Source organism: Bos indicus, chromosome 1, assembly GCF_029378745.1.
Source record: "Bos indicus isolate NIAB-ARS_2022 breed Sahiwal x Tharparkar chromosome 1, NIAB-ARS_B.indTharparkar_mat_pri_1.0, whole genome shotgun sequence".
NCBI lineage: Eukaryota > Metazoa > Chordata > Mammalia > Artiodactyla > Bovidae > Bos > Bos indicus.
The window spans coordinates 151,661,480-151,684,291 of NC_091760.1; the positions used below are offsets into that span (position 1 = coordinate 151,661,480).

General features: G+C 50.2%; 1 long non-coding RNA gene across 1 annotated transcript; it reads right to left on the reverse strand.

Moving 5' to 3' along the window:
• Positions 1 to 5,927: 5,927 nt before the first annotated feature.
• On the reverse strand, positions 5,928 to 19,928 carry LOC139180222 (uncharacterized). Its single transcript, XR_011564565.1, has 3 exons — positions 19,036 to 19,928; positions 13,661 to 13,732; positions 5,928 to 6,461 (listed from the first exon to the last, which is right to left on the reverse strand). It is a non-coding gene; the product is annotated as an uncharacterized lncRNA (long non-coding RNA).
• Positions 19,929 to 22,812: the final 2,884 nt, after the last annotated feature.

A 22,812-nucleotide genomic window follows, 5' to 3' on the forward strand; every position in this document is an offset into this window, starting at 1 on the left:
GTTTTGCCCGGCTCAGAACAAACCCACCCACAGGGCCTGGTTCACACCTGCACCCTTGGGCGCCCCTCGCAGGCTCATCCAGCAAAGCCCCGTACAGATGCTCCCTGGAATGTTCTGGGAACGACTGTCCTGGGACCCTCCAGGGCTGCGTTTGTGAGCCAGGCCTGCTGCAGCCACGCTGAGCTTACACACACCTGCTCACTCACACTCACACATTCGCACACGCACACTCACCCAAACTCAGGTCCACGCCCTCAGACACGCTCCTAGATGCCCACACAGCCTCACAGGTGCCCACCCCATCTTTGCCAGCGGCACTTCTACTTCTCACTGATTCCCTTTAGCCTTGAACGTGTCTACAGGAGAAGAGGGCCCTGCACGGGACTGGTGAGGACGGGGGGAGGGTGCACGGGGCCCAGCCATCAGGAGACAGACAGGCCTCTAGAAGCAGCCGTGGGCAGGTGAGCTGGGCAGCGGCGTGGCTGATGTTAACCCATCACACGGAAGGACCAGGTGTGTCGTCCCGGGGCTTCCTCTCGGGCTCAGCAGTGAAGAATTCGCCTGCAATGCAGGAGACACGGGTTTGATCCCTGGGTCGGGAAGATCCCCTGGAGGAGGAAATGGCAACCCTCTCCAGTATTCTTGCCTGGAGAATCCCATGGACAGAGGAGCCCGGTGGGCCACAGTCCATGGTCGCAGAGAGTTGTCTGAAGGCCGTTCCACTGTCAGCTGCCCCGGCCCTGCCTACAGACACAGGAATCCAATCCAACCCTCTGCCCCAGCCTCGCCCCGAGACACGCAGCAGGCAGATCAGGGAATAAGTAAGAGCTTTTGTGCCACAAGTTGCTGAAAAAATCATGATTGCTCACATTTCGAGGGTTCCCCATGGGAGGGAAGAAAAAATGTGTGTGCCTCATTCCTGAGAATGTGCTAAAATTCAGAGAAGTTAGCATTTTAAAATGAAAATAGTCATAATGTGAGAGGGGTGGATTTGGAGTTTCTTCATTTATGTCCTTAATGTGGCCATCGTTTCACAATTTTAAAACACTTTTAATAAAGGGGAAATATGAGTCCATTTTCATTTCTCTGACCTTTCAAGTGGGCCTTGGGATTCCTTCCCTCATCTGCTGACCTTCATTCCTTCCCTCATCTGGTGACATGGTCACCAAGCAACACAGGTTCAGGGGGGTCTGGCCCTCACATCACCCCTCTAGGTCACCACACCACGCTCTCCACGAAAAGGAAACTTCCAACACAATTAGTAACATCCAGAGATTCGCATTTCCTGGCTGGCCCTGGAGGGGCACCCCCAGCCTCCACAGAAATCTCGTGAGCCATCACCGATGTGCAAGCAAAGGAGAAGTGAGCAGTCTGCCCACTGGGGTGGTTTCTGCTTTCTTGGAAAGTTTGCTCCATAATCCTTATGCTTAAGTCATCCCCCGATATTAGTAAGCACAGTTTACTCAGAGCAGCGTAGGATTCCTGAGCTGCGGGAGTCCAGTGAATGTCAGGAAGCACATATCCCTCCTGGAAGGAATCTGTCCATCTTCCCCGAGTTAGGGCTGCCCTACTGGAGCTAGTTCCTTCTCATTCAGCACTGAGAGGTTTTCCACCCACTGTCCAACTGGACTGTCCGTCTCTGAATGACACAGACTCAGAATCTAGTCTTTTGTTTCCTTCCAACCTTTGGAGTGGTGTTGGAGAGGACTCTGGAGAGCCCCTTGGACTGCAAGGAGATCCAACCAGTCAATCCTGAAGGAAATCAACCCTGAATATTCATTGGAAGGACTGATGCTGGAGCTGAAGCTCCAATACTTTGGCCACCTGATGCGAAGAGCTGACTCATTGGAAAAGACTCTGATGTTGGGAAAGATTGAAGGTGGGAGGAGAAGGGGACGACAGAGGATGAGATGGCATCCTCTTATCAGAAGATGGCATCACTGACTCAATAGACATGAATTTGGGCAAACTCCTGGAGATAGTGAAGGACAGGGATGCCTGGTGTGCTGCAGACCATGGGGTCACAAACAGCTGGACACAATTGAGCAACTGAACAAGAACAACAAACCTCTGGAACCAGCTGCCTCCTTTTGCAGGGCCTCTGGTCTCTCTAGGGTGGACTGGACTCCTTTCTGGAGGTTAACTAGTTATCTAAACCCACATGTCCTGTGCTACATGGGTTCTCCAGAGCTGCCTTTTTGGATATCCACCAAAAAAAAAAAAAAAAATCCTCCTAAGATGAACTTTTTACCCCATGGAAGGAGCCTGTGGTGCTTCAGTGAAACTTTGAGATATCCAGGGTTCTTTTTCCTCTGTCTTCCTACACTTGGTAGCATGTGGGTAACCAAGTGGGAGTCAGACAGGCAAGGCTTCACTTCGGATCCACCGACACACAGCCCCTGGGCCTGAGTATTTGCCTCCATTCTTAGAGAACACAGGATAAAAGATACCTGTGATCAACCACTTGCACTTTGCACACTGCAGTGTTGCATGAGACACACACTGCAAATTACTTTAGGAAGTTATGCTTGCTAAGTCGCTTCAGTAGTGTCCGACTCTGTGTGACCTCATAGACGGCAGCCCACCAGGCTCCGCTGTCCCTGGGATTCTCCAGGCAAGAACGCTGGAGTGGGTTCCCATTTCCTTCTCCAGCTTAAAAATACTCTTTCCAGACGGTGTGTGGTGTGTGTGTGTGGGGGGGGGGTGTGTGTGGTGTGTGTGTGTGTGGGTTGTGTGTGTGTATAGTTTAAGAATACCAAAAATATACAGTGGGATAGTACTCGGCCATAAAAAAGAAATGCAGGTCCTCCCACTTTGATGAGGGTTTGACTGTTTTTCTTTCATATGCCTAAAGGGAAGCGATCACAAGGGAGCTTATCCAATGGAAATCCCACTCCCAGGGATGCTGTGGAGAGAAATACACACACAACAGTTGGACACAATTGAACAACTAAACAAGAACAACAAACCTCTGGAACCAGCTGCCTCCTTCTGCAGGGCCTCTGGTCCCTCTAGGGTGGAAGGGCTGCCAGCCTCGAGGGGACGGGAGCTGGGTAAGTATAGTGCGGGCAGTATGATGGGCAGCGTGACAGCAAGATGCCACTCTAACTACAGGGTGACTCTGCGCCAACATCCAAACAAAGATGATAATAGGCTGAGAGGGCAGGGAGTGCCTGTCCTGGGCGAGCTCCCATCGCATCGCAACTCTGTGCAGCTGCTTGATTTCTTCAGGTCTCACTTCAAGACTTTCTCGGAAAAGCTTCTCAGCTTCTCCCTGCCCTTCCTCTGCCACTAACTCCCACCTGACCAGCAAAATGCTCTGAAGAGGTCCTCCAAGACACACGCTGCAAATTACTTTAGGAACTTATGCTTATCCAGCTTAACAATGCTCTTTCCAGATAGTGTGTGTGTGTGTGTGTGTGTGTAGTACAAGAATAACAAAAATATACAGTGGGATAGTACTCAGCCATAAAAAAGAATGAGATAATGCTGTTTGCAGCAACATGGACCTAGAGATTATTATACTAAGTGAGGTCAGACAGAGGAAGACAAATATTACATGATATCACTTACATGTGGAATCTCAAAAATAATACAGATGAACTTATTTACAAGACAGAAATAGACTTACAGACATAGAAAACCAACTTATGGTCACCAAACAAGGATTGTGTATAGCACGAGGATCTATATTCAATATCTTGTAATAACCTATAGTGAGAAAAAACCTGAAAAAGAGTATATACACATATATATGTACGTGTGTGTGTGTAACTGACTCACTTTCCTGCACACGTGAAACTAACACAACACTGTAAATCGACCATGTGCATTGCGCATGCTCAGTCACGTCCAGCTCTTTGTGGCCCCATGGACTGCAGCCCGCCTGGCTCCTCTGTTCGTGGAATTCTCCAGTTAAGATTACTGGCATGGGTTGCCATTTCCTACTCCACGGGATCTTCCTGATCCAGAGATCGAACCCGAGTCTCTTGCATCTCCTGCATGGCAGGTGGCTTCTCTACCTACTACACCATTTTTTAAAAAAATAACCTTTCCACAAGGGTAAGTAGGTACAAAAATACTGTATCAGGACCTGAAGCTGATGACCCAAGGGCAAGGCTGGCAGACTTTCTTTAAGGATCAGCTAGTAAATATTTTTGGCTTTTTGGACCATTTGGTTTTTCTGTATTCACTGAGATCTACCAGTGGAGTGTGCAAAAGCAGCATTGACCATAGACATGATCGGGCGTGAATATGTTCCAATAAATCCTTATTTATGGATGATGCTAATGTTTAAATTTCATAATTTCCATGTGTCACAAAACATTGTTCTTCTTTTGATTTTTTTCCCACTAAAAAAATGTAAAAACTATTGTTTTTACCTTTAAACCACTTAAAAATGTCAGAACAGTTGTTAGCATGCGGGTGATACCCACAGAGGGCAGGCTGGTTTTGGCCTGTGGACGAAAGATGTCTGATCCCTGGTCTAAGACACTTCAATCAGTAACAAAACTGTTATGCTCACCTCTGCTGGCACTCACGCACACTACATTGTCCATGTTATAAAACACCCTCAAAAAATCAACAAGGTGAAATTGAAGAACACATAAATCAACATTCTGGAATTTTCTCTCTGAACTCCTCCAGCGGATCGTCTGACAGAGTCTTGGAAGTGCGTGCACCCATTTTGGAGATATCTGATCTAGCAAATGAGACAATTTTCATGAGACCTATGTTTTCTATTAGCCTACTGTTTCGGGAGATCAAGGATTGATGTTGCGTTCAACATCACATTCTGAGACAGTCTGGTAAAATGAAGACGGGCCAGATTATAATCACCAGTCTTGAAGAGAGAAATGAAAAGGAACTCAGTATTTCACAACCCGAGTAGGGCCATGCTAGAATCACTTGGCTCCAAATTGGCAGGAGGACTTTGGTTTGCTCAAAACCGGTTAATCTTGAGCTACAGGGACAATAAGTCTATTATTTTGTCTCAACTGGAGAAGAAGGACCTAGCTGCCCTCCTTCCACCTTCTGCTTTGCTCTCTGAAGGACTTGAAAGCACCCCAACTTCTTTTTCAAGGTCTGATTGTGACTCTAAGGGGTCAGCCTAGCCTTGGAATGAGCCATTATTGGATGTCCATAGAAACAGTATACGTGGGATGAATCCTTGTTTATCTTCTGTAGCCCATGGGTCCCAACTTAAATCTGGATCAGCCAACAATCTGAACCGCTCCATCATCTCAGGTTTAAATCTTTCCCCCAGAACTAGAAGCTGACTCAAGAATGGTCTAAAGAGCCCTTCCTCGATGCCCCACACCCAAGGGGAAACAATGTCAGGATTGAAGTTAGCAATGAAACAGGTCCAATCGTCATCACTGTTCCTGAGTGTCTGTTGAAAGTGTTAAGTCACTCAGTCATGTCTGACTCTTCACAACTCCATGGACTGTAGCCCACCAGGCTCCTGTCCATTCTCTAGGCAAGAATACTGGAGAGGGTAGCCATTCCCTTCTTCGGGGAATCTTCCCAATCCAGGGATCAAACCCAGGTCTCCTGCATTGCAGGCAGATTCTTTACCAATTGAGCCACCAGGGAAGCCTGGTATTTCTGAAATTGACATCAGGCAATCTACAAGATCCCGAACACTCTGAAAATCCAGCTAGGCTATTAAGACATTCCGAGGACTATAGACATTGCTTACAAGTGCAAGGTGACCACATGGCCTGGACTTTCCAAGTTAGTGTCCACTGTAAATGTTCCAACCCCTTGGCTTGTATATAATTGTCTTCTCAGACCAGGAAAACGGGCCTTGGTCAGAACCTGTGTCTGGATTTGAGGGTGAAATACAGTCATAATCTCTTAGGAGATGAACTTTAAACATTTCTACAAACTTTGGCAAAGGTATGTTCAATACACTGGTCACTAAATGCTTTTTTCTACCTCTTATTTCTCATTCCATGGGGATGGTAAGAAGCCTCAGTCGTCATGTCTGAGAAATTTTGAAGCACTCAAAGTCACCACCATATCATAGCTCATGGGTCATTAGGAAAATTTGTGCAAAGGATAAGTGAACCAATGTACCTTTGGCCTCTAAAGGCTTAGGATGAAAATCCTGGTGAATTATCTATGTCTTCTAGGAGACAAAAATCAGAACAGCAAAGTGGAATGGTGGGGGGCTTTCTGCACCCACTTCCCATGCTGTGCGCATGCTTGCACATGTGTGTGTGTGTGCGTGTGTGTGTATATACACAAGTGGAAGGGGGTGGGGTTTTCCTCCCCTGCTCTCTGTCAGCAGTAACCCCCACCCATTTAGGGCTGATGCCTCCTGGCCGATCCTTGTCTCTCCAGCCCGGAAGAAAATCACGAGTCTTCTGAACCTCCATCGCCAGCTCAAGTGAGACCAAGGTGCAGATCAGCTCCCAAATAAATTCCTCTCTGTTGTCCTGAGATATGCTAATTGCCTGTAATGAGAAAATTATAATAATTATGGACAGTGACACAAAATCTTAAGTAGCAATCCTTTACCCGTGAATTGCCAGGCCCTTCCTAAATGTTAATTAAATGCCACACCAGCTGCCTGAACTAAGGCCATGTTGTCCCACTTTCAGTTCAGTTCAGTCACTCAGTCGTGTCCGAAGCTTTGCAACCCCATGAATCCCAGCACGTCAGGCCTCTCTGTCCATCACCAACTCCCAGAGTTCACTCAGACTCACGTCAATCGAGTCAGTGATGCCATCCAGCCATCTCATCCTCTGTCGTCCCCTTCTCCTCCTGCCCCCAATCCCTCCCAGCATCAGAGTCTTTTTCAATGAGTCAACTCTTCCCATGAGGTGGCCAAAGTTCCGGAGTTTCAGCTTTAGCATCATTCCTTCCAAAGAAATCCCAGGGCTGATCTCCTTCAGAATGGACTGGTTGGATCTCCTTGCAGTCCAAAGGACTCTCTAGAGTCTTCTCCAACACCACAGTTGAAATGCACCAATTCTTTGGCGCTCAACTTTCTTCACAGTCCAACTCTCACATCCATACATGACCACTGGAAAAACCATAGCCTTGACCAGATGGACCTTTGTTGGCAAAGTAATGTCTCTGCTTTTGAATATGCTATCTAGGTTGGTCATAACTTTCCTTTCAAGGAGTAAGCGTCTTTTAATTTCATGGCTGTAGTCACCATCTGCAGTGATTTGGGAGCCCCAAAAAATAAAGTCTGACACTGTTTCCCCATCTATTTGCCATGAAGTGATGGGACCAGATGCCATGATCTTCGTTTTCTGAATTGTTGAGCTTTAAGCCAACTTTTTCACTCTCCTCTTTCACTTTCATCAAGAGGCTTTTTAGTTCCTCTTCACTTTCTGCCATAAGGGTGGTGTCATCTGCATATCTGAGGTTATTGGTATTTCTCCCAGCAATCTTGATTCCAGCCTGTGCTTCATCCAGCCCAGTGTTTTTCGTGATGTACTCTGCATATAAGTTAAATAAGCAGGGTGACAATATACAGCCTTGATGTACTCCTTTTCCTATTTGGAACCAGTCTGTTGTTCCATGTCCAGTTCTAACTGTTGCTTCCTGACCTGCATACAGGTGGGGAAAACTGAAGTGCCGAGTGGCATCTTTCTCATTCTGTCTCGTAAGACATACTTGTATGTTTCAATTTATTCAAATCAAAATTTCCAAATTTGCCTTAGGCTTTCCGTTGAGCAGAAGGTAGCTGTCAAAAATTCACATTTTTCAAAGATACTCGGGGAGACTTCCCTGGTAGCTCAGGGGTCAAGAATCTGCCTGCCAATGCAGGAGACACGGGTTCAATCCCTGGTCTGGGAAGATCCCACAGGCCCCAGAGCAGCTAAGCCTATACACCCCAACAACTAAGCCTGAGCTCTAGAGCGTGGGAACTGCAACGATCGAGCCCAGGCGGCACAGCATCTAGGGGAGCCCGTGTGCCCTACAGCCTGTGCTCCAGGATGAGAGAAGTCGCTGCAGCGAGACACACATGCCCCACAACAAAGAGGAGCCGCTGCTCGCCACCACTAGAGAAAGCCGTCCACAGCAATGCAGACCCAGCTCGGCCAGAGACAAACAAAACAGAAAATTAGGCATAAAAAGAACTGTGCTTCCAGTGCAGGGGACACGGGTTCAACCCCGGATCAGGGAACCAAGAGTCCATGTGCCGTGGGGCAACTACGCTTGTAGCCACGACTACCAAGCCAATGTGACAGGAGCCTGCGCACCGCAGGAAGAGAAGGCCACACATCGCAACAAAGACCCCCCGGTGCAGCCTGTATGTTTCAAAGACACTGGCAAAAATGCAGGTGGTGGAATTTTACAGGGAAAGAAGAGGCTGCATCCTGTATGTGCAGGATGGTCTCATATGTGTGCGAAGGGGTGTCTGTTTATGTGTCTGTATGTTTGTTTGTTGATCAAGACTAGACCATAAGCTTACTAAGGGTTGGTTATCAGTTTCTGGTAGAATTCAAAATGAGATTTTTGGCTTTATCCCAAAACTTCACTGTCACTTCTAGATTTTATATAATAATCTTCTAAAATAAGAAAAAAGAAAAAAAAAAAGCAATGTTACTTTTAAGATCCTTTCAACTTTGGAAAAATTACATTTCTTAAAGACCTGTTCTTCTGTTTTAAATCACGCTCCTGAACTCCGTAAATGCATCTCAGATTCTTCTTGTTCAACCCTCTCTGTGCAGTAACATAGCCACCCAGTTCCTTCCCTCTGCCGTGGATTTGTTAAGCATGACCCCAGGGTGGGCCTCTTGCTGAAGCTGCCATGTGGCTGGAATTCACATGGAGAGGCTGGAATTCACGTGGAGAGGCTGGAATTCACCTGGAGAGGCTGGAAGTGGCCACAAGGGTTGGAGATGAGGCTTGGAGCCACATCTCGGGGCTTGGAGCAGGGCCCTGCGGGAGGAGCTAAGGAGCCCTCTGTCCCTGTTCAGCCTGCGTGATTTGACCTTCGCCGAGGCTGCCTTCCTGGAAACGGATGCTCGCCTCTGCCTTCCCTAAGCCCTCCACAACCCCGAGCTGTCCAGCGGTCGGGGAGAGAGGAAAGGACAGCTGACATCAAAGACATAGCAAGTGCTTGGCGAAACCCTTCCCCTGCCAACCCGGAGGTGTCGCTTCCTGCTGTCAGCAGCAGCTGCCCCCTCCTGCCCTTCAACTGCGGGGCGAAAGGTTCACAGCATCTTGTAAATGTCACCTCTGGGACTTTAACATCCTCGCCCTAAGCCACACTGCAGCAGGGCAGGTGTCCTGGGTAAAGCTGACATCCCCCGGGAGGGGCGGGGTGGGAGGGCTCGCCCCCACCAACAACCTCCCACACCCCGGAAGGAGAGCTGACACCCCGTGATCACCTTTGGCTCTGCTCCCAGATGTTCAGGCCACCTGGCCACTGCCGATGAGCCAGGCTGCCTGTCTCTGCAGCCACCATGGAAATTCTGGCTCCAGTATTAGGGATGCGGTGCCCCGAGGGGCCAGAGCTGCAGCTTGGCCTGTCTGCAGTTTGGGACTCTGCAGGGTGGTCCAGGCAAGTGGGTGAGCCCTCGTAGATACAGGACGCTCCGAGCAGGGCCTGCTCTGTGTCCGCTTTCTGCAGCACTCTATTTTCAAGGAACAAGGACACAGAGCAGGCCCTGCTCGGAAGTCCCATCTTCATGAAGCTGGGCGTTAAACGCAGTTTTTAGTAGGAGGACAGTTCTCCCAAGACCTGCCAGGGAGCTTGGGGCTGGAGGCAGGCAGGGTGAGCTGGAAGGGGCTGCTGGAAGGGCGCCCTGGATGGGGAACACCAGCTTGCCCAGCACCCCCAGAGCAGTCGGTTCATCCCGCTGAGCAGGCCTTGGGACGGGAGGTGGGGTCAGGGCTCTGCATCCAGAAGGAAGCCCTGAACACACACTGCAGTGAGGAGGGAGCAGAGAGGGGACCGCCCACCCTGCAGAGGACAAGTGGGCAGGGAGCCTGGGGAAGAGGAAGGAAGGGAAGGGACAGAGCAGCAGGGAAGACCGCCTCAGGGCCGAGCAGGCTTCCGGTTCTAGCTGTTGTTCAGCCGCTCAGTTGTGTCTGACTCTTCGAGACCCCATGGATGCAGCACGCCAGGCCTCCCTGTCCATCACCACACTCGGAGCTTGCTCAAACTCATGTCCATCGAGTCAGTGATGCCATCCAGCCATCTCATCCTCTGTCGTCCCCTCCTCCTCCCGCCTTCAATCTTTCCCAGCATCAGGGTCTTTTCCAATGAGTTAGCTCTTCACGTCAGATGGCCAAAGTATTGGAGCTTCAGCATCCATCCTTCCAATGAAGATTCAGGGTTGATTCCTTTAGGATGGACCGGTTGGATTTCCTTGCAGTCCAAGGGACTCTCAAGAGTCTTCTCCAGCGCCACAATTGAAAAGCATTAATTCTTCGGCACTCAGCCTTCTTTAAGGTTCAACTCTCACATCCATGTTACATGACTACTGGAGAAACCATGAAGTGTTAGGCCCTCAGTCTTGTCAGATTCTTTGTGACCCCATGGACTATAGCCCACCGGGCTCCTCCATCCATGGAGTTCTCCAGGCAAGAATACTGGAGCAAGGAAATGGCAACCCACTCCCGTGTTCTTGCCTGGAGAATCCCAGGGACGGGGGAGCCTGGCAGGCTGCCGTCTATGGGGTCACACAGAGTCGGACACGACTGAAGAGACTTAGCAGCAGCAGCAGCAGCAAGCCACTCCCTTTTCCAGGGGATCTTCCCCACCCAGGGAGCTGTCCCTGAAAAACTCACATCTCCCGTCTACTTTCCAAGTCATCTGTCAGCAGCTCCTGGCTGTCCTTTGTGGGAGGCTCCAAAGCCGAGTGAACACAAGCTTTGCACCCACAGGGCCTCAGTCCAGCTGGCCAGAGCCTTCACATTTGGAGGGCAGATGAGGGTTGGAGGCTAGTATCCTGCCCTGGGTGGGGGGTGGCCAGGCCCCTGGACTCAACCCCTCCCCTACGTGCTCCACCCCCCACACCTGGCTCACTGCCCAGTGGTCCCTCCCCTCCAGCCATGATCTCCAGCACCTGACCACAAGGGCTGTCCTCCTCCGGGGCCATCTGCGCCCTGTCTGCAGCCCTACACATGGCGTCCCCAGGTCAGCTCAGGCTTCTGGAAGCAGTGGCACAGGGGAAGCCCCCACCCCGCCTCAGGGGGCGGCCCTGGAGCTGTCTCCAGCCACGTGCATGGACCCCTGGGGAAAGGCAGTGTCCAGCGCCTCCCACACTGGACCGGCTCCTTCAGTGGCCACAGGAGATGTCACAGTCACAGTGACTGTCGTTAATCACACACACTGGGGCTCCTCTGTCCCGAACAGGGCACCAGGGAGGGCTGGAGACTCGTGCGACACACCTCTCTGCCTCCACTTCCTCATGGGTTCAGGCAGTGACCGGACACTCACTTGGAAATGTGTGCCAACTGTAGAATCAAAGAGTTGATCGTGGGGGTACTTTCTTTGTGGTCCAGTGGTTAAGAATCCGCCTGCCAATGCAGGGGACGTGGGCTTCGAGCCCCGATCTGAGGAGATCCCATGTGCCATGGAGAAACTAAGTCTGAGCATCTCCTGAGCATCAGCAACTCCTGAGCTTATGCTCCACGTGAGAGGCCGCTGCGTGAGCAGCCCGTGAGGTTTCTGCTCACAGCAACTAGAGAAAGCCCTCGCACAATGAAGACCCGCCACAACCAATAAAAAAGTGATGCTGAGGACGGGACCCGCAAGCTCTCAGGAGCTGCCCTGGAAGCTCACACACTCACCCACCTCCAGTGGCCCGCTCCCCATCTTTCTCCACCCTGGGGAGGGGGCTGGGCCAGTGGCCGGGTTACACTGAGGCTGGGTCACCAAACAGATGGGAGGCTGAGTCAAGACCCCGCCCAGAGCTCCCACCCTACCTCCCCACCCATCATGCCTGCAAGAAAAAAGCCTCTAAAAAGCCATTTTCAAGATGCTGGAAGAAGAAGGAAACCCGAGCGGAGCCACATACCCGTGTCCCAGCCCACAGGCTCGGCTCCGGACCCCCGTGCTGAGGACACACAGCCAAACCCAGACGAGTGACATGAGGCTGGCCCTGCGGTCACCCCAGCGGGCCTTGAGGAGCCCAGTCCTCAGAGTGGCCAGCCCTGGAGAAGCCGGGGCCCATGCCCCGTGGAGCCCACTGGAGGCTGACCCACCGCTCCTGCCTCTTCCCAGGGTGCCCGGACCTGGGCCAGCCCAGCAGGACACGGTCATAGGATGCGGTGGCCATGGGGAGCCCGTGACGGAACCTCAGATTCAGAGCCCGTGTCGACTCCCTGGGGCGACCCTCAGCAAGCGCTCCCGGCTACAGGAAACGTCTTCTCTCAATGTCTAGGGGCCGGAGCGTGGATCAAGGAGTCACAGGCTCTTGTTCTTTCTGAAGGCTCTAGGCCTCTCCTGGCTTCTGGAAGGTGCTGCTGCTCCTTGGCTCGCAGGCCCATCTCTCCAGTTTCTGCCTCTGCCGTATTTTCTCTCCTTCTAAAGACTCCAGTCATTAGATTAGCACCCTCCTCAAGGACCTCAGGTTAACCTGAAGATGTCTATTTAAGTAAAGACCCTATTTCAAAGGTCATCTATGGGGAGGGAGGTGGCAGGAGGGTTCAGGCTGGGGGGACACAGGTGCACTCGTGGCTGACATGTGGACGCATGGCAAAAACCATCACAGTGTTGTAAAATTATCCTCCAATTAAACTAATTTTAAAAAGATCATCTAAAAATATACAGGAATAACTTAAAGGCACATTATTTGACATTTTTATTTGTTGGACTACTATGCAGTCACTAAAAATGATTATTGAAAGACAAAATAGTTCTAACCATGGTGAGTCATACTTCTTAGTACAATTGAGTGAGATGCCTGTCACCCGAGCAAGTCCTGGTGTGGAAACAAAAAGAGCTGTGCTGGAGGAGAGGAATTATGGACTGTTTCCATCTTAGCATTTTATCTTAGACATCTCTTCATTTCTTAATTAAAAACAAGGAAGAAACAATGGGTTTGCATCATCTCTACCATCCAACAGGTTGTGAGATTAGGGGAAAGTGTTTAAGTCTGCATACCATGAGTTTCTCCAGAGAAAGAAATGGCAACCCACTCCAGTATTCTTGCCTGCCATGGAGAAAGGAGCCTGGTGGGCTATAGTCAGTGGGATGGTAAGAGTCGGACAGCCTCAATGACTAAATTGCCATCACCTTGGGTTTCTAACTCATTGCAGAATGGACAGAATATGCACCCCTTCAACCTCCGGGAACAGCTGTGGGGCTCACACTGGCCAGAATGACCTAAGGATAGGGAACCCCCTTGACAGCCAAGGCCACCAAGCTAAACCTTCCATCATTCCTGCTACTGGAGGGCAAAGCTTTCTTTTTAAAGGCCCCAGGGTGCTCTGTGACCAATAGATACTCTTGGCGACAAAGGAGGAGGAGGAATGAGCAGGTGTAAAATGAGCCCGACCAGCACACACGAGGGGTGTGGCAGAAACTTTCAGACACTTGGTTCACCCCCACGTGATTTCCTCCAGCCACGGGAGACCTCACCACGTGTTTCATGGGCGCGGTCACTGGAGCCCGCCCAGGCCAGCCCCTCCGCCTCCCCCACCCGGCCACCACTGAGTGATGTATTCCCTCCGCACCTACCTGCTGAGAGGTCACAACCTGAGAGCACCCTGTGTGATGAGGGCCGGGCGGCAGTCCACACAGAATCTGGGGCTAAGAGGGAAAAGTTAGGCAAGATGAGCAGACATTTGGATGAAGCCGTCAAGAAGTGAGGGGGTGAGCACCCCTTTACCTGGGGGTGGTGGGAAGGAAGGTTTCATCTGGGAAGACCAGCTGGCAAGTGCAAAGCCGGATGGGACTGGGATGTATCCAAAGGGCAGAGAGGGGACCCGTGAGTCTGAACCAGGGACAGTCAGGGGTGGGAAAGGGGTCAGGGAGCCGCCGTGGCCACACCACCTAGGGCCCTGAAAGCAGGGGAAGGACTCGGAGGTTTTATTCTGCATGAGGAGGGGAGACGCGAGAGTGTTTTGAGTGAGGAATCCTGTCTTTAAAGGTTTGCTCTGCTGCTGTGCGGGGGACGGTAGGGGGTCAGCACAAATGGGGCTGGGGGCTCATCAGTGATGGTGGGCGCTGGGACTAGGGCAGAAGTTATGTTTTGCACCCATCGCCAAGATGCTGTTGAAAGGAGGTCAAGTTGCAAGCATCCCCAGAGAACGGTCTCTGATGGGGCTACTCTTCACACCAAGCGGAGGGGAGGGAGTTATTGGAGTTCCTCCCAATGCGATAGAGTTTGTTTCCTTCCCCCAGGAAAGGGATCCTGAAGGTCAGAGAACAGACGAGGAGTTTAGGTACCATGCAGATGCCACTGGGCTGCCAAAGTCAGGTGTGTTTTCTGGGGAGCTGGGGAGGCCGACAGGGGCACTGTGGGTCACAGTGAGAATTCACCTAACACCAGGTGGGAAGGGCTGGAAGCCTCACTTGGGGGCACCAACCTGTCCAGCTGCCAGGGGGGACCACCAAGGGGGAGCTTGTGACCAGGAAGCTCTCAGCAGAGCCAGCAGCAGGGAGAGAGCCCGTGCAGAGCTGAGAATAAGAGGGAACCCGTGGGCACCTCTGTGCTGTCCCCTGCCACCTCTGGCCGCAACTGCTTCTGAGACCCAACATGAGTTCTTCAGGCAGGATTGCCGAATAAAATGCAGAATTTCCCATTCAATTTGAATTGCACATCAAAACTGGATGGTTCAGTTCAGTTCAGTCGCTCAGTCGTGTCCGACTCTTTGCAACCCCATGGACCACAGCACGCCAGGCCTCCCTGTCCATCACCAACTCCCAGAGCTTACTCAAACTCATGTCCATTGAGTTGGTGATGCCATCCAACCACCTCATCCTCTGTCATCCCCTTCTCCTCCTGCCTTCAATCTTTCCCAGCATGAGGGTCTTTTCCAATGAGTCAGTTCTTCGCACCAGGTAGCCAAAGTATTGGAGTTTCAGCTTCCTCAGTCCTTCCAATGAATATTCAGGACTGATCTCCTTTAGGATGGACTGGTTGGATCTCCTTGCAGTCCAAGGGACTCTCAAGAGTCTTCTCCAACACCACAGTCCAAAAGCATCAATTCTTTGGCACTCAGCTTTCTTTATAGTCCAACTCTCACATCCATACATGACCACTGGAAAAATCATAGCCTTGACTAGATGGACCTTTGTTGGCAAAGTAATGTCTCTGTTTTTTAATATGCTGTCTAGGTTGGTCATTGGAGAAGGCAATGGCACCCTACTCCAGTACTCATGCCTGGCAAATCCCATGGACGGAGGAGCCTGGTAGGCTGCAGTCTATGGGGTTGCTAGGAGTCAGACACGACTTCACTTTCACTTTTCACTTTCATGCATTGGAGAAGGAAATGGAAATCCACTCCAATGTTCTTGACTGGAGAATCCCAGGGACGGGAGAGCCTGGTGGGCTGCCGTCTCTGGGGTGGCACAGAGCTGGACACGACTGAAACGACTTAGCAGCAGCAGTAGCAGGTTGGTCATAACTTTTTTTCCAAGGAGTAAGCATCTTTTAAAATCCATGGCTGCAGTCACCATCTGCAGTGATTTTGGAGCCTCCCCAAAATAAAGTCAGCCACTGTTTCCACTGTTTCCCCATCTATTTGCCATTAAGTGATGGAACCAGATGCCATGATCTTGGTTTTCTGAGCTAAACTGGACACACACACCAAAAAAACTGGACAATTTTTTTAGCTTAAATGTATCCTATGCAGTATCTGAGACATGCTTATACTAAGAAAGTATTTGTTGTTGATCTGGAATTCAAGTTGACTGGGAGTCCTGTTATTTTATTTGCTAAATCTTTGACCAGCGCCGGCCAGAACTCTCGAAGGAATGGGAGTCTGGGGAGGACTCCTGCCCCCAGGAGTTGATAACAATTGCGGCCAGGACTGAGTGTGTACTGCACAGCAGCCCTGCACACACAATAACTCCCACAGCCAAGGAGGACAGGTTTATTACAACTGCAGATGAGAAAACGGAGGTTCAGAAAGAAGAAATTAACGTATAAAGAAAAACTTTATAAGCGGAAATCATAATAATAACTAACACTTAAGCAGCAACAATTAGAACCAGACATGGACCAATGGACTGGTTCAAAATTGGAAAGGAATACATCAAGGCTGTATATTGTCACCCTGCTTATTTAACTTATGTGCAGAGTACATCGCGTGAAATGCTGGGCTGGATGACTCACAAGCTGAAATCAAGATTGCCAGGAGAAATAGCAACAACTTCAGATATGTAGATGACACCACCCTTATGGCAGAAAGCAAAGAGGAACTAAAGGGCCTCTTGAATAGGGTAAAAAAGGAGAGTGAAAAAGCTGGATTAAAACTCAGCGTTCAAAAAACAAAGATCATGGCATCCAGTCCCATCATTTCAAGGCAAACAGACGGGGAAACAATGGAAACAGTGACAGACTTTATTTTCTTGGCCTCCAAAATCACTGCAGATGGTGACTGCAGCCACGAAATAAAAAGACGCTTGCTCTTTGGAAGAAAAACTATGACCAACCTAGACAGCATATTAAAAAGCAGAGACATTACTTTGCCAACAAAGGTCCATCTAGTCAAAGCTATAGTTTTTCCGGGAGTCATGTACGAATGTGAGAGTTGGACCACAAAGAAGGGTGAACACTGAAGAACTGATGCTTTCAAATTGTGGTGCTGGAGAAGACTCTTGAGAGCCCCTTGGATGGCAAGGAGATGAAACCAGTCAAATCTAAAGGAAATCAACCCTGAATATTCATTGGAAAGACTGATGCTGATGCTGAAGATCTAATACTTTGGCCACCTGATATGAAGAGCTGACTCATTGGAAAAGACTCCGATGCCGGGAAAGATTGAGGGCAGGAGGAGAAGGGGATGACAGAGGATGAGGTGGTTGGATGGCATCACTGAGACAATGGACATGAGTTTAAGCATACTCCAGGAGATAGTGAAGGACATGGAAGCCTGGTGTGTTGCAGTCCATGGAGTTGCAAAGATCTGGACATGACTTAGCTACTGAACAACAGGAACAAAGCAGCAAAGTTCAAGGTTAAGCAAATTTCAAAGAGTCTATATATAAGGTCTCACTTAATTCAACAACTCTAGGAGGAATTTTGGACCCATTTTTCATACAACAAAATAAAGTCACATTGCGAGTAAGTGGCCATGACACATACATACAATGGAATATGACTCAGGCATAAAAAGGAACAAAATTCTGCCATTTGCAGAGAGGTGGATGGACCTAGAGGTTGTCACACAGAGTGCAGTAAGTCAGAAGGAGAAAAACAAATACCATACATTAATGCATATATGCAGACTCTAGAAAACAGTACAGATGAATCTATTTGAAAAGCAGAAAGAGACACAGACATAGAGAACAACCCTGTGGACACCAAGGTGGGAAGGAGGGATGAGATGAATTGGAAGATTGGGATTGGTGTGTATACACATATACACACTACTCTGTGTCAAACAGATAAGATGAGAACCTAGTGTGTAGCACAGGGAACTCAGTGCTCTGTGGGGACCTAAATGGGAAGGAAATCCAAAAAAGAGGGGATATATGTACACACCTGGCTGATTCACTTTGCTGTACAGCAGAAACTAACACAATCTTGGTAAAGCAACTATATCCCAACAAAAATTAAAAAAAAAAATAGTAAGTGGACAATTTTTTTAGCCTAAGTGTATCCCACACAGTATCTGAGACATGCTTATACTAAGAAAGTGTCTGTTGTTGATCTGCAGTTCAAGGTAACTGGGAGTCCTGTTATTTTATTCGCTAAATCTTTGGCCAGCGCCGGCCAGAACTCTCAAAGGAAGGGGAGTCTGGGGAGGGCTCTTGTCCCTAGGAGTTCCCAGTAACTTACTATGTGAACCCGGAAACGTGTCTCTAGTCTGCATCTGTGCCATCATCTTAAACCACCACCTGCTCTCTTGGTGACGCAATATTCGCGGGCAGGAAACTCACAGAGTCCAAGCTCACAGGGAGCTTGTGGGGTGCAGTGAAATGGACTAACTGACCACAGAAGAGAAGAAACCATCGTGGTCTGCCGGGGAGGCGGCTGAGGGAGGGCTCATGGGGCAGACAAGCGGGGCCCTGAACACGGGAAGATGCGGCGAAGGGGAGGTGAACAGCCACCCACACGAGGAAGCGTACACATGTGGCATAAACATCACCTGCCACTGAGTGTATCAGACCCACGTGCTGTGTGTCACAGGACCCAGGCGCTGCACGGAGGAGCATAAAACAACCTTCCTGGGTCCTGACGGCCACTCCCAGAGTGTCGGCCGTGTCCTACAAACCGGAAACTGGAACTTCAGGGGCCCAAGCGGCTTAGCTGAGGTCACACTATCAGGAAAGGGCAGAGGCAGGACTGGAACTGAGGAATTGACCCCAAAGCCAGAGCATCTTTCCTGCCCCCTTCCTTCCTGTCCTGCTGGTGCAGGTGGACGGATATCCTTCAATTCAGAACACACAGGTGCGTGCGGTACAGCTGGACCCAGTGGAATGAAGGCCACCTCTGCTTCTGGGAGCGACGGAGGGAAGGGCTTGCTCTGAGAAGCATGGTCTCCGTCTCAGAGCCCTGCAGACACTCCACTGGGTGGCCGAGCAGGCTCCTGCCGCCAAAAGACAGAGGGAAGGTGAGCCTCCTGCACTGGGTCCCCAAGAGCTTCGATCCCCTTTCCCAGGCAGAGGCTACCATAGGACCGCACCTCCCCCAGGAGACCACCTCCAAGCACCTCTGCCTTCACAGCATCATTCATTCCTTTCTTTGTGAACCCACAGGGTTTCCAGGAACCCTGGTGGAGGTTTCAGGGCTCTGGCCGTAGGCGGAGAGCCGGGGGCTCAGATCCAGATTCTCCACCAGGGCAACTTGATGAATCAATTGGTTTCTGAAAAAATCCTGTGGGGAGGGGAAAGGCAGAAAAGATATAGGAAGGTGGGGAGAAGGCGATCTGGAGAATACTCACCAGCCTGGGGCCGAGAATGGGCGGACCTCCTCACCACACCACCCAAACACATGATGACCAGGGCAGCTGTGAGTTGCTAATTCCAGTTAGGATGAGGTGAGCATTCATTTGGCACTCAGAAGCATCCATGGGTCTTCACAAAGCTGGGTTTCTGGGAAAACATATGGATATAATTATAGATGTAAAAATAGATATAGAAATAGACATAGATGTCCATGTAGATATAAAGATACAGATCTGAGGTCCAAGACCCAGGAGCACCCTCCCTGTCTTGCTGTATCTTCTGCTCGTCAGCTTCCATCAAACCCTTGCTCAAAGCAGGTGAAGAGGACCTGGGAATTCTTTAGCCAACACCCTGCCCATCATCACATCAACACGAGACTGTTGCGTCTGTCCACGTTCTTCTCTGCACTCCTTCTAGACAGCAAGTCATAGCTAAGGCAAGACCCTGGTGGCTCAGTTGGTAAAGAATCCACCTGCGACGTGGGAGACGGCCTTTGACACGGAGATGTGGGTTCAGTCCTTGGGTCGGGAAGATCCCCTGGAGGAGGGCATGGCAACCTGCTCTAGTACTCTTGCCTGGAGAATCCCACGGACAGAGGAGCCTGGCAGGCTACAGGCCATGGGGTCGCAGAGAGTCAGACACGACTGAGTGAATTAGCACACAGAGCTGAGAGTCCGGCAGCAGTGCAGATGCGGTGAGCCAGCTCCCAGTCTCCAGAGCAGCTGAGAAAAGCATCAGGTACCAAGGAGCAGGTGAGCACAGGTGCCAGGCCAGCTCTGTCCCCTGGTGTCAGCGCCGTGGCAGTCGGACCTGTGCTGCTCTCCTTCGTAATTTTTGAACCTTGCATCAGTTTGTATTCCATTGGGAATATGTAAAAAGATCTTGTAACGGAGGTGGATGAACCTAGAGCCTGTTATACAGAGTTGCATAAGCCAGGAAGAGAAAAACAAAATTTGTATTAGAACGCATATATATGGAATCGAGAAAAATGATGCTGAAGAACCTATTTGCAGGGCAGGAATGGAGACACAGGCATAGAGAAAGGACTTTTGGACACGGGGGCGGGGGGGTGGGGGCGAATTGAGAGTATATTTACACTACCACGTGTAAAGCAGATAGCTAGTGGGAAGCTGCTGAACAGCACAGGGAGCTCAGCTCTGCACTCTGTGATGACCTGAGGGATGGGATGGGAAGGGGAAGGGAGGCTCTAGAGGGAGGGGGTGTATGAACACATACAACTCATGCCCTTCCTTGTACAGCAGGAACAGACAAGACATTGTAAAACAATTATCTTCCGATTAAAAAAAATTAAGTTATTTTAAAATGTGAAAAAAAAAAGAAAAATTTTAAACATCAAAAAAAGATGGGCATGTTGAGAGTGGCCATTGGCAAACCTGACTCTGAACTGCAGACTGAACACCATCCCTGTCTCTCACAGAACTTGTGATGCTTCCTTTTTTACTATAAATGATGACGCCCTTGGTGATAAAACACAGAGCCACACTGCCGCTGGGACGTCGACCCGAAGCCCCTGCAGAGTCCTGGAAGCCCGGGATCAAGTCCGGTCCATCCATCCTGTCTGTTGAAGGAGGCTTTTTTGCTCTCCGGTTTAAAATAGCTGGCACTTCCTTTCAGGAATCCTTCGGAGCGCTCATTTTTCGCCCCCGCAGAGGCAGGCACCGAGGGCCGAGGGGCCGCAGCCTGCAGCCGCAGTGCGGTATCTTATGGAAGGTTTCTCTGCGGGGCCCCTCGTCCTGACTTGCTAATTCTATAAGCACCTTCCCCCCCACCCCCCACCATCCCCAGAGGAAAATCGCTATCAATACCCGTCTCCAGGCTGGGGTAGGAGGCACCCCTCCCTCCAGATGCGGCTCACAGGCATTCCGCGCTAAAGAAGGAGCAGGATGTGGTCCCGGTGGAGGGGCGCCGGGGGCGGGGGCGTCGCCGAGCAGGTAATGTACAGAGTGTAGATGGGTGTTTGCGGGGTTGGAGGGAGGGGAAGGTGGGGAGACACGGCTGATGGGTTAGGAGTTTCTTTTCCGGGTGATGAATTGTTCTGGAGATAGACAGTGGGGAAGCTACCCATCATGACTATTCTAAAAGCCCCTGGATGACGTACTTTAAATAGGATGGTGAATCTTGTTTTATGCGACCTTTATCTCCATTTTTTTAAAAAGAAGTCAGGCCATGACATTCCATACAGTCCTGAATCTGGAGGCTTCCCCTCCCCAGCTGAGTATACTGGCAAGCTTCCTGCTGACCCCTGACCCCTCCCTGGGCCTTCTGCCCTGGCCACCTGCCTGCCCACACACCCGTCCACACCTCCTGCCACTTCCCAGTGCCCGCGCTGACCTCTCTCCTAGACCTAGACCTGCCTCGGGGCCTTGGCACAGCTGCTCCCTTTGCTGGAGGAACCTCCCAGGGTCTCCCACAGCTTGTCACCCCCTTCCAGGCAGGTCTGGTCTCTGATGCCACCTTCTCTTAGACCTTGAGCTAAATGCCTCCAAGCCCCCAACCCATTCATCTTATGTTTGTTTCTGTCATTTCCTGGTGTCACATGTACTGAAACCACACACTTACTCTTTAATGTATCATCCATATCCCCTCTGCCTGCATCTATGGCCCCTAACAGGAGGCCAGGACTTAGGGAACCAGGTCTGTCTTGTCCACTACAGCAGCCCCAGCGCCCAGAACAGGGCCTGGGACATAGCATATTCAAGAGAGGTATTCGCTGAATAGATCCAGCAACATAATGCTATTTATTTCTAAACTATAACAAACCATAGTTATTTCTGGCATCAATAGGAGCCAATAAAATAGCTCATATTACCTAAGGGAGCCATAGATGGAGGTGACGGGGGTTTAGACTAAGGAGAACTTGTTTCTACCTGGGTTTGGGGGAGAAAGAAACACACACCCACGGCAGAATGGGAGTTGAGGCACACGGCCGGGAGGTCACCAGGTTTGGGCAGGGGACAAACATAAACTCGTTACATTCACGGCAGGAGGGCAGGAGAGTGCTGGGTGGAGAATTCAGCCCTGGCCAGGCCTGCTCATTAGCATTTTTTTAAAAAATTGGAGTGTAATTGCTTTCCAATATCATGTTAGTTTCTGCTGTGCACCGAAGTGAATCAGCTACACACATATATATACCCACTCCCTTGGGCCTTCCCCACCCCTCTCAGTCATCACAGAGCACTGAGCTGAGCTCCCCGATTTATACGGCAGCTTCCCACTGGCCCCCTGTTCTACTCATGGTAGAGTTTGTACCAACCCTATGCTCCCAGTGGGTCCCACCCTCCCATCCCCCACTGTGTCCACACATCTGCTCTTCGTCTTCATCTCTACTCCTGCCTTGCTAATAGGCTCCTCCGTACCGTTTTTCTAGATTCCACATATAAGGGTTAATATGGAGATCCAACCAGTCCATCCTAAAGGAAATCAGTCCTGAATATTCATTGGAAGGACTGATGTTGGAGCTGAAACTCCAGTACTTTGGCCACCTGATGCGAAGAAATGACTCATTTGAAAGGACCCTGATGCCGGGAAAGATTGAAGGTGGGAGGAGAAGGAGATGACAGAGGATGAGATGGTTGGATGGCATCACTGACTTGAAGGATGTTAGTTTGAGCAAGCTCCGGGAGTTGGTGATGGACAGGGAGGCCTGGCGTGCTGCAGTCCATGGGGTTGCAAAGACTACTCGACTGAACTGAAGTGATATTTGCTTTTCTCTTTCTCTCTCACTTCTCTCTTTTTTTTTACATTAAAAAAGA